The following is a 13910-nucleotide window of genomic DNA, read 5'->3' on the forward strand; positions in this document are numbered from 1 at the left end:
AAACTCTTGGGATTCTCTTGAGATTGGGTTGTTTTGCAGGAATCATCTCTCCAATCAAGGTAATCACCAGAACTCTCTCCCTTTTCGCGCATGCAAATCGCGATTTGGGAGTGATTTCTTGGATTTCTCTTTTTCCTTATGATTTGCGTTTCATCCTAGATTGTAGCTCTTGATAGTATACTAGGACTGAATTCTTGATTGAGTTTCAATGGAAGAGGAACCGATTTGTTGCTTGTGATTCTTGGCCTTGCGATTTCTGCTTGTTAAGATTGAGGCTTGTATAGGTTGTCTAGTAATCGATGGACTTGAGTAGAACAAGAAGATTGGATTGTTCCATCGTTTCTAGAACAACGATGAACTGTGCTGATATTGGGTTTGTTTTTTTTCTTGTAGATGCCTCCAAAGATGCGAAACGCTAGAGTCACCAAGAGCAAGGCTTCTCCAGCCGCGAGTGCTTCCCTGGGTACCCGTGGCCGAACAAGACTGAGGGAGCGCCCATCGACCTCAATGATCCGATGCTCCTTGACTTCAACGTCGAGGGATGGGACAAAGAGTCGGCGGCGGTTTATAACAAGCTCCTCCTAGCAGAGATCTTGCCCACGCGATTCGTGAACCAGCAAACACTAGGCGATCTAGGCCTTGACACTGAGGTGTTCGACACGATGCAGGCTATGGGAATCATGCCTCTCTGCTACCAGGCTCAGGTTCTTTACCCCGACTTGGTCAGGCAAGTGCTCGCGACGTGCAAGATCACTTACCAGAACCCCAATGCGCCTTCGTATGAGAACTGTTTCTTCTCCTTCATGGCTGATGGCAAGTTCTGTTCCATCTCTCTCGACGACCTGAACTCCCTATTCGAGATTGCAGACACGCCAAAGGGGATTTCAGTGGAAAGAAAGTTCAAACCGGCAGACACCTTTTGGGATCTCATCGCAGCCGGCAAGTTCACCTCTCGCAAGGCCTATCAGTCGCAGATCCGGAATCCTGCTATCCGGATCATCGCCAAGATTGTGTCCAATGTCTTGTTCGCGAAGGAGTACACCTCCAAGATCACGAATGGAGAGCTCCAAGTTCTCTACACGGGACTTGAGGACGAGATGCGCAGAGAGAACATCACCCCGATCCAGGAAGTCAAGACCAACCCAGGGTATCATCTCATCTCCATGTTCGCTGAACGCAGAGACACACTGGTTCGAACTGATGATAAGAAGGATCGTTGCGGCAGTCTGCTCACTCTTGTTCCAGCACTTCAACGTCAACCTCAGCTCTTACACGGTCGTCTCTGCGATTGAGTACATCGATACTCCTTACCTGATCGCATGCCACATCCTGCGCGACGAGACCATCTACAAGTTCCAGGACAAAGAAGGGAACCCTCTGTACTGCAAGCTCCCTATGCCTGGGTTCACAGACTTCTTATCCTTGGAGAACATTGTGTTCTCACCCGCTGCAGAGCACCTCTGCGATGATCCGAAGGCACCGGTTCAGCACGATGATGAAGACATGGATGATGTGGAGCATGTGACTCCACCGGCTGATGGTGAGTATGACTTGGAGGATTTCACCGATGTGACTGATGATCACGCCTACAGACGCTGGATGGTTGATTCCCAGAAGAAGAACAACAGCCTCATGAAGAGGATACTCAGGGCAATCACAGGCGGCTGCATTGGAGCGCAGGAGGAGCGTACGCCGCAGAGAACAAGGCGCCCAGGCAAGGAACACGCGGGGACTACGACTGGAGCAGAGAGACTGCCGAGGAACAGGAGGACAGCTGGTCACTCCGGTAGCGGCGATTCAGACTGAGTCCGAAAGGACTATTTCTATCCCTTGTCTTATCCATCTGAACTATTTATTTTTCATGTTATTTGCTTCTGTTTGGTTTGTTTCAGCTTCCTCTGATTTATTTTCACAACCAGGGATGGTGTGAACTAAGTCTGGGGGAGCGATTGTACTATATTCGCTTGTGTGCTTTTTGAGTCAGTCCTTGTGTCATTTTTATGTTTTTATCGAGTCAGTTTTTAGGATCGAGTCAGTCAAAACTATTGTGGGAATCAGGACCTTATTTGTGATGCTCTTTAACCACCTCGTGCTTTAACCTTCTTATTCAGTGACCTTAGCAGTGATGAAAGACCCACACATGGACCTGGAACACCCTGACTTATCTCATTTGACACTCCAGAAGTTCTATACCGATCAGGTTACATTGGGCAGACTTAACTCCACTTTATCTGAACCTAATCTGGACTCTAATTCTTCTTGTCATGGGCACTAGATCAGGGTAGAATGAGAACTACACTCAGGACTTCTTATCCGATTTTTATCCCTCTTGCTGTTCCTGAGTGGCTAGCTCATCTTTAGCTAGTTCCCACCTTGAACCCTGACCTTTAATTCCACCCTCATACATTTGCTTTTCTAGTACTTTATGTGCAGATATGTGCAAAAAGGTCGGAGAGGAAAGGATCGACGCAGTTCTTACTCATCAATGCTCACACAGTGGAAGCAGGCAGAACAACCGGAGTGCTTGTTCCAAACGAAAGGGAACAACCGAGGTGCCTGTTCCGATACCATGGAGAACAACGAGAAGTAAGTGGACAGAACAATCCAGAATGAATCACCAGTGGCATCATATACATCACTTGTTACCTCCTTGCTCGTCACCCCAGCATTTTGTAATTCAGTACATCTAAAAAAAAAAAAAAAAAAAAAAAAAAAAAAAAAAAAAAAAGTTATTTATGTTTTGCTTTGATTTACTGGTGACGAGAAGGGGAAGAATCTATGATGCATGCCATTGGGGAAGTTGGGAAAGTAATGGTGGTTTCAGTGAAGTGTTCTGAAGGGGAAGTTGAATCGCGCAGAGCAGCCTTATGATCGATCTATCGGAGAGCAGTCCGATTAGCAGAGATGAGTAAGGACTGTGGACCTCAATGGAGCCGTCCTCTCACGACCATTTTGTGCGATATCCTGCACCCGCTCCTGGTAAACCCTAAACACTCTTGAACTCCACCATAAAAGTTAGCATGTTCTATACCTAGCCCGTTCTCTCTGAGTAGAGCCTGTGACAAGAAGCTCACGCTGATCTTAATTGAACATAAGGAGTTTTGTCTCGAAAGTGTTGCCTTTTCAGGTTAAGATATAGAGTAAGGAGCAGATCTTCGAACAGCGATCAGGGGGTTCTCAGTAAGTGTGTGTGTGGTCCTAGTCTACAGCTTGTATGGTTCAGAGATTTGTGGTAAGAGTATGGTTGCTGAGAATAAGCGAGTTCCCACGTTTTCAAACCTTTCTCCCTGTTCTTGGTACTTGCCTTGTTCGAGGACAAACAAGGATCTAAGTCTGGGGGAATTGATATATGGTGTTTTTCACATCATTGTATATATGTTTTCTTTTGTTTGAAGTCACTAATTTGTGTCAGTCTAGTCCTTTTTGACCTTTTACAGGTCTGGAGTTAGCAGAAGAAAGAAGAGAAGGTGCCTGATGAAAAGAAGTCCTTTTGGAGCATTCCTGCGGAGAACACTCAAGAGAACAATCCCGAGACTGTTCTCTCTCAAGCGGAACAAGCAGACGGAGTGATCCGGCGATTGTTCCAGACGAATATGGAAACTCCTATTTCGGGATTTTAAGCCCTGTTGCCCTAATCTTTTTTTCTTCTGATTGGCGCCTCCATATAAAACGCCATCTATCTATTTTCTATTTTTCTTACGCTAGTTTTTAGAAGAGAACACTGAGTTTTGCGATCTGCAACTTGTAAGGGAGAAGAATCCATCCTCTCATAGAGAAGATCATCTGAACCCTATTGTTTCATACTCTGTTCTTATGCAATTTTATTCAGGATTTATGTCTTTGTTTATGTGCATCATGATCGAGTAGTGGCCTTGCTCGCCTAGGGTTTTTAGGGTGTTGAGACATGAGCTAAACATAGATAAGCGATCCATAACTGTTCTTCATTCATACTGTTCTTACTGCTTTCATTAAACTGATCACTTGATGTTAGATCACTAGTTCATCACTTAGTTAACCGCTTAGGATGATAACTTGACATGTATTGAATGAGCTTAGTATCCCTAATCAGCGAAAGTAGATATTAGGGTGGTAAGTGAACCGATCGGACCTGTTCCCTAAAGCTTGCAATCGATTCTCATCCCAACGACAGTTAGGTGGTGAGATCGATCTGCAAAGCGATCACTACCACGACAGTGGAGTGTTCCAGCTGAGTGATCCGAGTTCTAGAAAGCACTTCATCGCGCTTGAATAATTGTTTGGCTCCAATTCAACACCCAATGAAATACCCTAGGCTAGCTCTTGTTTAATTGAATCAATCTCGTGTTTATTTTGCTTGTTTACTATCGCCTATTTCAACCAAATCATATCTTCTTCTTAGCTTGATTCTGAAACTTATAGAACTAGAGTGTAGACTGGTCCTCTGGATTTGAATCTCAAATACTACAATTGCAACTGTTAACTTGGCAGTAGCAAGGATTCATTTTTAGTGTATCACTGACCCCATCTCGAAAAATCTCATATCCAGGAAAATCCCATTAGAACCGTAGAAACTAATGGGCTATATGCGACAAGATTTATTTGGAAAAGTTTCAGTACCACCCCGCCGACAAAGAGTCTAACTCGCGACCTCTATCAATAGTATGTGAAAATCTTCTTGAAACCACTAGACCATCATTAATATCTCAATAGATATGTACATTAATCTGTATATACTCTTACATTAGTAATTAATACTATATAATAGTATAACACATAAGTTTCAAATACAAGAATATCTATCTTAACAACACATTCATGTTTTATTTATTTATTCACAGACGATTCATTAATTCTTATAAATTACATAACAGCAAATATAATAAATATCATTTAGGGTAGTACCAATTTTAACCATTCTTATTTTTATGTAAGAGTTTAAGGTGCAAAATTACTTCTCAAATAATATTATAGAATAATTGATTGAATTAGTTCTTTAAATAATATTTTCAAAATTATTTTGCAGTCATCTAATTTATTTAATGATTTATCTGCATATATATGTTCTAAATTATTTTACATTTTCACTAATATCACCAGAGGAAATTTTTTTTGGGTTGGGTGCTTGTGAGAACACACAATTTTCTACGAATATCATCATAGGTCGACTGTTTTGGCTGAGTGCTTGTGAATGCCAGAATTTTCCCATCATGAACCAATTGTCTGGATGTGGGCTTATGGACGAGTTTTTATGTTTTCACACCGATTTTATTGTAGCATATCATATCAACTTTGGCTAGAGTTTTCCACAAATAGTACATTCCATTCAACTTTGGCTAGAGTTTTCCACAAATAGTACATCCCATTCAACTTTGGCTAGAGTTTTCCACAAATAGTACATCCCTTTCAACTTTGGCTAGAATTTTCAACATATATAACACAAATGTTTGTCTAAAAAATTTATTGACACAAATGTAAAAAATAACATATCACATCGAGATCACAATGCCATATAATGGGTTGACGTTTCTGCAATAGGTCCGGGGTTCATAATAAAACGATCTATGAACACGTTTCTAAACAAAAACATAGAAAATGACTATCACTGACAACTATAACTAAATATCAAAATTGTAAGTATAATTAGACAGTGAATTTCTTTATGCAAACTTTTATAAAGATAAAAAAAATTATAGCTAAATTTATTCTAATTACATAATTTCATAAGTGCAATTATAAATATATTTTTAAATATAAACGACTATTATATTTTTCAAACAAAAAGTGTATTGGTAACTCAATCGGAATATAACAACCAACAAAGCATAAATCCCAGTGAAACGTTCTAACATTTTTTGCTAAAGAATCTGATGTAGAATCTTTATTTCTTGAGAAAAGAATTTCAAATAAATTTTAAAGAAACAACAAACAATACAGCTGAAGTAGGATACATTTCCTAGTAAAATTTGAAGTCTAACACAAAGCATATTCAAAGAATAAATTGAACCCAGCTCTCCTTGTCAAAGGTAGAGAGAGACATGCAGAACTGTCGATGATAGGAGTATAGGATTGAAGAAGCTTAAACAAAGAATCTGGATGGATATGAGAGCAATAATTCTAGGACGCCTAGTAGGGAAGCCGGAGCCAGTAAGAGTACATCTGAGAAGCAGCAGTACGATTCGACAGCCTGATTGAAGCAATTTGGATCTTTATAGCACCTTCAATGGTTAGAAACCATAAAGATTTCTAAAAAAGAATATTAGGACACCCGGAATAGAGATTGTTAAGGAGAAGTCTTTAGAAAAAAATAATTAAATAATCAGTAGATCCTATTAAAAATTAAAGATTTAATAATAAAGATTCGTTCTTAGTAAATTCTTATACTATTTGTGGGTCCTTATAAAACGTGGCGTTCCACGACTGATTGATATTTTTTTTTTATAAATCTGAAAAAAATAAAAATAATAATTAAAAAATAAAATAAAAACTTTTTCTAAGGATTCTAATGGGTAACACCATTGCGGATGCTCTTAATATTATAATTATTTATCTATGTTTTATTTTCTTTAAACTAGTAAATCACCTATTTGAATGACACGTGTATTTTTTTTAATATTCCACAATTTCTTAAAAACTCGTAGTTAAGAATTTTTGTTTATTCTCTTTCCTAATTTCATTTATCTATTATATTAAAACAGAAGTCATGACTTCTAATTCATGTGTGATTTTTTTTAAAATGGACTACTTACTAGAATTGGTCACACTGTATTTTTATCTATTATTATATTAAACTTCATATTAAATAAAGAATATTATTAATCCATAAGTTTATTTATCTCACATTGTAACAAACCTTTTGATATCACGAACGTAAAACATAAAATACACACCACTAACGAACCATACACAATTATATCATGAACCTTAGGCCACACCACCAACCTTCTGTTCTCTTTTAAATTATTTGTCACATTATTTTATACAAAGCCAGTTTAAGGTTGTCAAGGAGTATTTCGAAGTTGTTACTGGAGTTATGGGGACACATGTTTTGATCTGCAGCAAGGAGTTATGGGGACACATGATGAAGAGACTAGAAAGTTTTTCAAGAATTCTTCTATGAAATGTATACGTTATTTTAACACTTCTGGTTTTCATCTCATTTAGAGAAGATGAAGTTAAATAATGAACTTTTTATTTAAATAATATTCAAATTAAATATCTAGATGTATTTGTAATATCTTTCAAATTATATAAATATTAAATCCTATTCAGTTGTAACTAATCAAAACAAAATATACTTTTAAATAATAAAATATTTTACACGAGTTTACAAAAAAAATAAATAATATTCTAACCGTTTACAAGAATATTGATAATATCACAATTTTGGTATAAAACAACCAATAGTTTTAAATAATAAAATGTTTTGTGAATTTACAAAACAACTTCCATATTTAATTTGAAAACTAACGAATATAACTAGATTTTTCCCTAAAATCTATTATATTAAAACAGAAATCGCAACTTTGATTCATGTGTGATATTTTTAAAAATGGACCCTTAACTAGAAATGACTTACCATTCATTAATTACTAAACATATGCTTCAATAATATATCATTTCTAATATATTAATCCTAAAAATCAGGATTGGTTAACATACACATATTGATATCTTTATTAAAATTTAAATATATATATTTAAAATTTCAGAAAATCTATTAAGAAGATCTTAACCAGATCTTAATTTTCAGAATTATATATAAATTATTTTAACTAATTTCGTAGTTAGTTTTGAAATATTATTATTCATTAATATATTCTGTTGTCTTTTATAAAATGAAAAATAAAATATTATATCTTATTTTTATCTATTATATAATCACAATCAATCATGTTAATTTTATCATATTGAACTTAATATAATATGATGACAGGGGCTTAACATTAGCAAACTATATATTACATGTATAAATAACATATCTTTCACTTTTGTAAATATAATAATATATTGTGTAAAATGAATAAACATAGAAAATACTACTAAAATGAAATCCAGTTTTGAAAGCGGGTACAAATTTAACATAAATTAAATAAAAAAGAATTGTCAAATATGTTTTTATGCACATATTAATATGTTTAATAACAAAATACAAATACAATAAAATAAATATATAATAAGAAGCAAAAAATTCGTACGATAGTTTTAAAAATTCATTATTTACAACATGCAAACTTTACACTATTGTATTTGAAATAGCTTTATAAATATTTAACTATATAATTAAAATTAAAAATTGAAAAATGTATAATACTAATGATCTAAATAAATATATATACATATAAAACTGAAAATAAAATCTGCACGGTTGTGCGGATCAAAATCTAGTTTTTCGTTAAATGTTAAGTGCTCCTCCTAATACTACAACTGGAACTGCCCTGTTATAGTTGAATTGATCTGGTTCAAAATCTGGTCTGATGAACGAAAACAGCTACAGTGAAAGTGTCCATTGCTATCAGCCCAAATATAATGGATGGCGGACTGCCATGCAAGAAAGAAAATTTCTGTTAACTTTTAGTTAAAAGTGTGATCTGCGAGAAATATTATTAGAACTAAAATTTTATCTAGAAATTATATTATGTGTATTTAATTTGCTACAATATATTATAATATTTAAATAGAACATGTATCATATTTAGGGTTTAATTGGCAGATAATTAGCATAAGCAATATGCTCATTACTATATCAACATTATAGTGTTCTAGAAGTGGTCTAACGGCATTAGGCCCTATGCCTTATAAATCTAGTGTTGTACATTTTAAACCGATTCTAATAATAAATAATATATAATTTATTATTGATAAATAATAAATAATTAATATCTATCTTATTAAAACAGAAACATTCTGTTGGACCTAACATTTATTTTGTAAGTTTTTAAATTAAATACACTTTTATACTTTATAGTTTAACCTACATTAAATCACTAATGTTCCTTTCTTTATACTACTATCCATGTTTCCAAACAATATACTTATTTCTTTATACTACTATCAATATTTCCAAACAATATATTTTTTATACTACTATCAATATTTCCAAACAATACAATAACTAGATGATAACCCCCGTTTTGCGCGGAGCAAATTTTTTTAAAAATATGTTGTATCTAAATAGATAATACATTTTTTGTTATCATTAATTTTTTTACATTTGATTAGGGGGCATGTGGATAGGTATCATTTAGTTTGGTTAGGTTCGGTTTGGATCTTTGTAAACTTGGTTCGAATCTTTATATGTTCGGTTTGGGCTTATATTCAGATAACCCATTTAATTTTTTTAAAAACTTAAAGTTCATATATACTTTAAATTTCTCAAAACAGAAAAATAAAAATAATATGTTACATATAAATTTGAATAATGTATACCAAAATACTTAAACTTAACATAAAAATTGGTTTAACTTAAATATTTGGATATAAAATGAATAGATATTTTCAGTATTTTGGTATTTTGAGTAATGTTTAGTTATTTTAAATATATAATTTTTACTATTTTTATATATTTCTAAGTAGTTTGGACAATTTAAAATCATCTTAAGTATTTTGTATATTTCTTTTAGATATTAATTTTTTTTTTTAAATAATATATTTAAGTATATAAATTTGGTTCAAATATACTCGGATACCCAAAATATTTTGGTCCAGATCGGGTTAGGTTCCGTTTTTTTTAGATACCAAAATTTTAAACATGTTCAGATATCTAACCAATTTGATTAAAGTTCCATACTATTTTCTGGATTGGATTGGTTCGGTTATTTGCATTCGGATTATTTTTCCAACCATATATTTTTTATTGTAACCAAATTTCAAATGAAAGTGACGATGGTTCATACTGATTTTGGGTATGCAACAATTTTTAAACCAAAACACTTTCTATTATGTATGTGGTTTATTTAGTTAATCATTAAAAAATGGTCAAGGTCCATTAAAAACGATGGGCTGAACTGAAAAAAAGTTACCATTGATACAAAATTTTCAATGTGAGGGTTGTACCATTTTTAGTAATCTATAATCGTTTTAAAAAATTCGAAATGCAACATATAAGAAAAAATATATATTTTTTTATTATATGCTTTTAATGTGATTGTTTAATTTATTTTAACAACTAAAATTAAACGAAAAGTATAGAGGATAAAAATATTATCAAATTTCTATTATTCATAATCATTAATGGTGATATATATGTCAATCATATTAGGAAATTCCATATCTTTTATTTAAGGAAATAATAGATAATATTATTTTGTATATTAATAATTAATTTAATAATTATTTAATAAAAACTATAATATATGTGTAGATGGACCAACCATTTCTCTAACAATTCTGAGAATAATTCTCATGATGACATGTGGCTACCAAACAATGTTGTAATGCTCCAGGATTAATATATAGGGGATTAATCTTAGTTATTTTATATATATCATTTTCTCTTTAAAATTTTGTAGAAACGTTATAATTTCATAAATTGCAAAATAATGAACTTTAAAATTTGGATTATAAGATTACAAATTATGAAACTATTACAATTTAAATCCAATTAGATTACATATCGGTCATCCATCAATTCAATCGGTTAGTCTCGGGTTTTAGTGACTTTTTTAATATGTATATTTTAAAAGCCTAAATTGAATTATCAGATCTCCGGATTAACCGGTATAATCACAATCGGGTTGAATTTAAAAACACTGATTTAAATGCAAAAATATTTTAAATACACACTCTTTAAAAATTACCAAAATATTTGTTAAATTATTAATGAAATTTTTCATCGTAAAATATTCCGCGCTTCCAAAGCGCGGATCAAAGTCTAGTATTATATTATATTATAGATTCTCTTACTCTAGTTTGGTGTTGGCTTTTTATTTCCTTTTGCCACGCTGCATCAGAAAGATACATTAGCAACACACAGTCCCTAATTATGAAATAAACAAACATCTAATCTAACAAAAAACCTTACAGTTGGCTTATGGAAAAAAAAATGATGGATGTCCCGGTCAAGGTTGGTATAGTATCTCAGAAAGTTTTGAGGAGCTGTTGGGAGTACGAAATGTCCGGGCTAGTATTTCTCCTCTACATGCAGAAGTGGAAGCGCAAGTCTAGGCAATAGAATGTATGCAGAATCTACATCAGTCGAATGTTACATTTGCAACAAATTGTTCTCAATTGGTGAAAATAGTTTCAGAACCAGAAGAATGACCAGCTTTTCCATGTTATTTGGAAGATATCAAGTCACTAAAGAGATGTTTTAGAAGTTCGGAGATCATCCATGTGCCATGGACGAAAAGCATTAAGACAGACAGTCTCGCAAGCAGTGATAGGAAGCAGCCGTCTTTTGTTGTTCACATGGATATAAAGACTCCGGCATAATTTTCAGAATTTAGATGAGTCTGTTTAAGTTGATGACAAAAAAAAATCTAAAAGCTAAAACCAAAAACTAAAATCTAAAAACCAAATAAACAATAATCACTATAGTCTGCATTATAACACGGATTGCATTCTATCGTGTCTTGTATCATTGTTTTATTTTTATTATTTAATCTGAATGCTTATATTTTAGATTATAGTATACATAATATATTATAATTGAGCCATTTATGCATTACTCTATGATTTTATATATATATTGGATTATAGCAGCCAATATCCTTTATTCTTTAAGCCTGAGATTTATTATTTAGGTTCCAGATTTGATCTGATATTCATTCGGGATCTACTTTGAAAATAGGGTATCATTTGTCTGGATCCCGACTCAGATATTAAAATTTTGGATCCGTCGAAACCGAATCCGGATCCAGATATCATAACTTTTAGGTCTGGATATCTGGATCTGATAATTTTAAAATATGTTACGGTTTTAATTTTATTAATGATTCTATTTTATATACTAATATGTATTCATACAATTTGTTCTATAATATTATATTATATTTTTATAAATATTATATACATATATAAATTTATAAATCTTGTATAAATATTTAATTTATGTATTATTTTAATATTTTAGTATTTTTAAATTATTTGTACGAATTCAGATTCAAATCCGGATATCCGCGGATAGTACGATATCTAGACGGATATTTGAAATCCGGATATTCTTTAGCCACAAATCCAAATTTGAATACTAAATACACGGATCCGACGAATTCGGATCCGAATACCTTAAAAATTTTCGGATATCAGCCTCTATCCCATACCTAGTATTATTCTTACTAGTATTGTGATGATGAACTGTATAGGTATTGTTCTCCACTTATGAAGGACTAATTTATTTTAGTATTGTGATTGTTATAGTTCGTGGTGTTGCTTGATGTGTCACTGAGACTTATTGTTTGTTTGTCTTTTTAATTTGTTTTTGGTACTATTGAGAGTACATAAATTATATTAAGAATGTTGAGAGTATATTTTGTTTCTGAATACTTTTTCTCCGATTTCGGTTTATAAGTTGTGTGTATTAAGAAATAATTTTATTATTCTTATTATTTTTATTATATTTTTCTAAACTTGTCACTTTTACCAGACCTTAAAAAAACTACTAAAGACTTGTAGAAATAACTATAAAATGATTGACAATTCAGAGTATTTGAGCCTTAATGGGTTTTAAAAGAATTTATGTATTTCTCATAAGAAGACAATAGCATTGGCATGTTGACATTGAGAATGTAAGCTATTTTCATAAGAAAAGAGAGTGACCAGGTGTAGATGTTGTTGCCGTCTTTTTGTCTGTAGGAATTGTCTCTTGTATTTCTTGGTGTGCATGTGTTTGTTTCTCTTCTATTTGATGGATAATATGTAAAGAAAAAATATTGTTAGTTGTATTTATCAGAGTTCGTAACTTATTCTGTTTTTTTTGGTTTAGATGATTTTCTTGATCTTGGTTGTCATCTTCGTAATCATCTGCAAAAGTAAGTTTGTAAATTGTTAAATATCTGGCTGTGTAGTTTGAATTTGTTTAGCTGACTCGATGTATGTGTCGTTGAGTTTTAGTTGAGGTGATTGGTTTGATATTTTTTTTAAGTTTATTTGTAAGATTTGACAAAAAAAGGAGAGGTGATCATTAATGATTTGTCATTTTGGGATTTTAGTTTTTGGTGTTTTGATTGTTTGGGTTCTTGTGATTTTTTTAAGCTGTAAAATAAAGGTTTATGTGAAATTAGTTTGATAAGGGAGATAAATAGACAACTACAGATCTTGTGTAGAAAATATTTTTAATCAATGTTAACACCATATAGATAATATAAACAGTATTATGAAGGAAAATAAGTCTTGATTGTTTCTTATGGTCAATGAAGAGACGGACAATAATGCGAGTTGTTTTTTTTTGGTGAGGTCATAGCCCTGGACATAATGGATTTGTCCAACCATATATGCGAGTTTAAATATCAGTTATGATATCGAAACAACTCAGCTGTAATATGAAAATATACCTGGAAGTTCTAGGTTTGTATTCGCAAGCACTTGGAGATTGTGAAATGGCCTAATCATGACTACAGATTGATCTCAGGAGCACTCGTGATGACTTCATCAATAATGGTTGGTGGGATGAAACGAATGAGGAATGAATGATCAGTTATCTTGTAATGTTTGAGCATCTATGAACCTCAAAACGATCGACTTTCACACTGGAACCGGATTTTAAAGATGGCATGTAATGATTAGCACATCCAGCAGAAACTAAAAATAATTATGCTAAATTAGTGTGATAGACCAAAAATTAACTTACTTTTTTTATCAAGGAAGAGAACCGTGATTCTCATAAACACAATGTCTTTCTTGAAGTTTAGCGAATCCTAGAAGCGGAGGAGACTGTGACTATACTCTGACTACTATGACCATGACAGATAGACTCGAAGGTTGAGTAATGGAAG

The sequence above is a fragment of the Raphanus sativus genome, chromosome 3 (assembly GCF_000801105.2).
Source record: "Raphanus sativus cultivar WK10039 chromosome 3, ASM80110v3, whole genome shotgun sequence".
Taxonomy (NCBI): domain Eukaryota; kingdom Viridiplantae; phylum Streptophyta; class Magnoliopsida; order Brassicales; family Brassicaceae; genus Raphanus; species Raphanus sativus.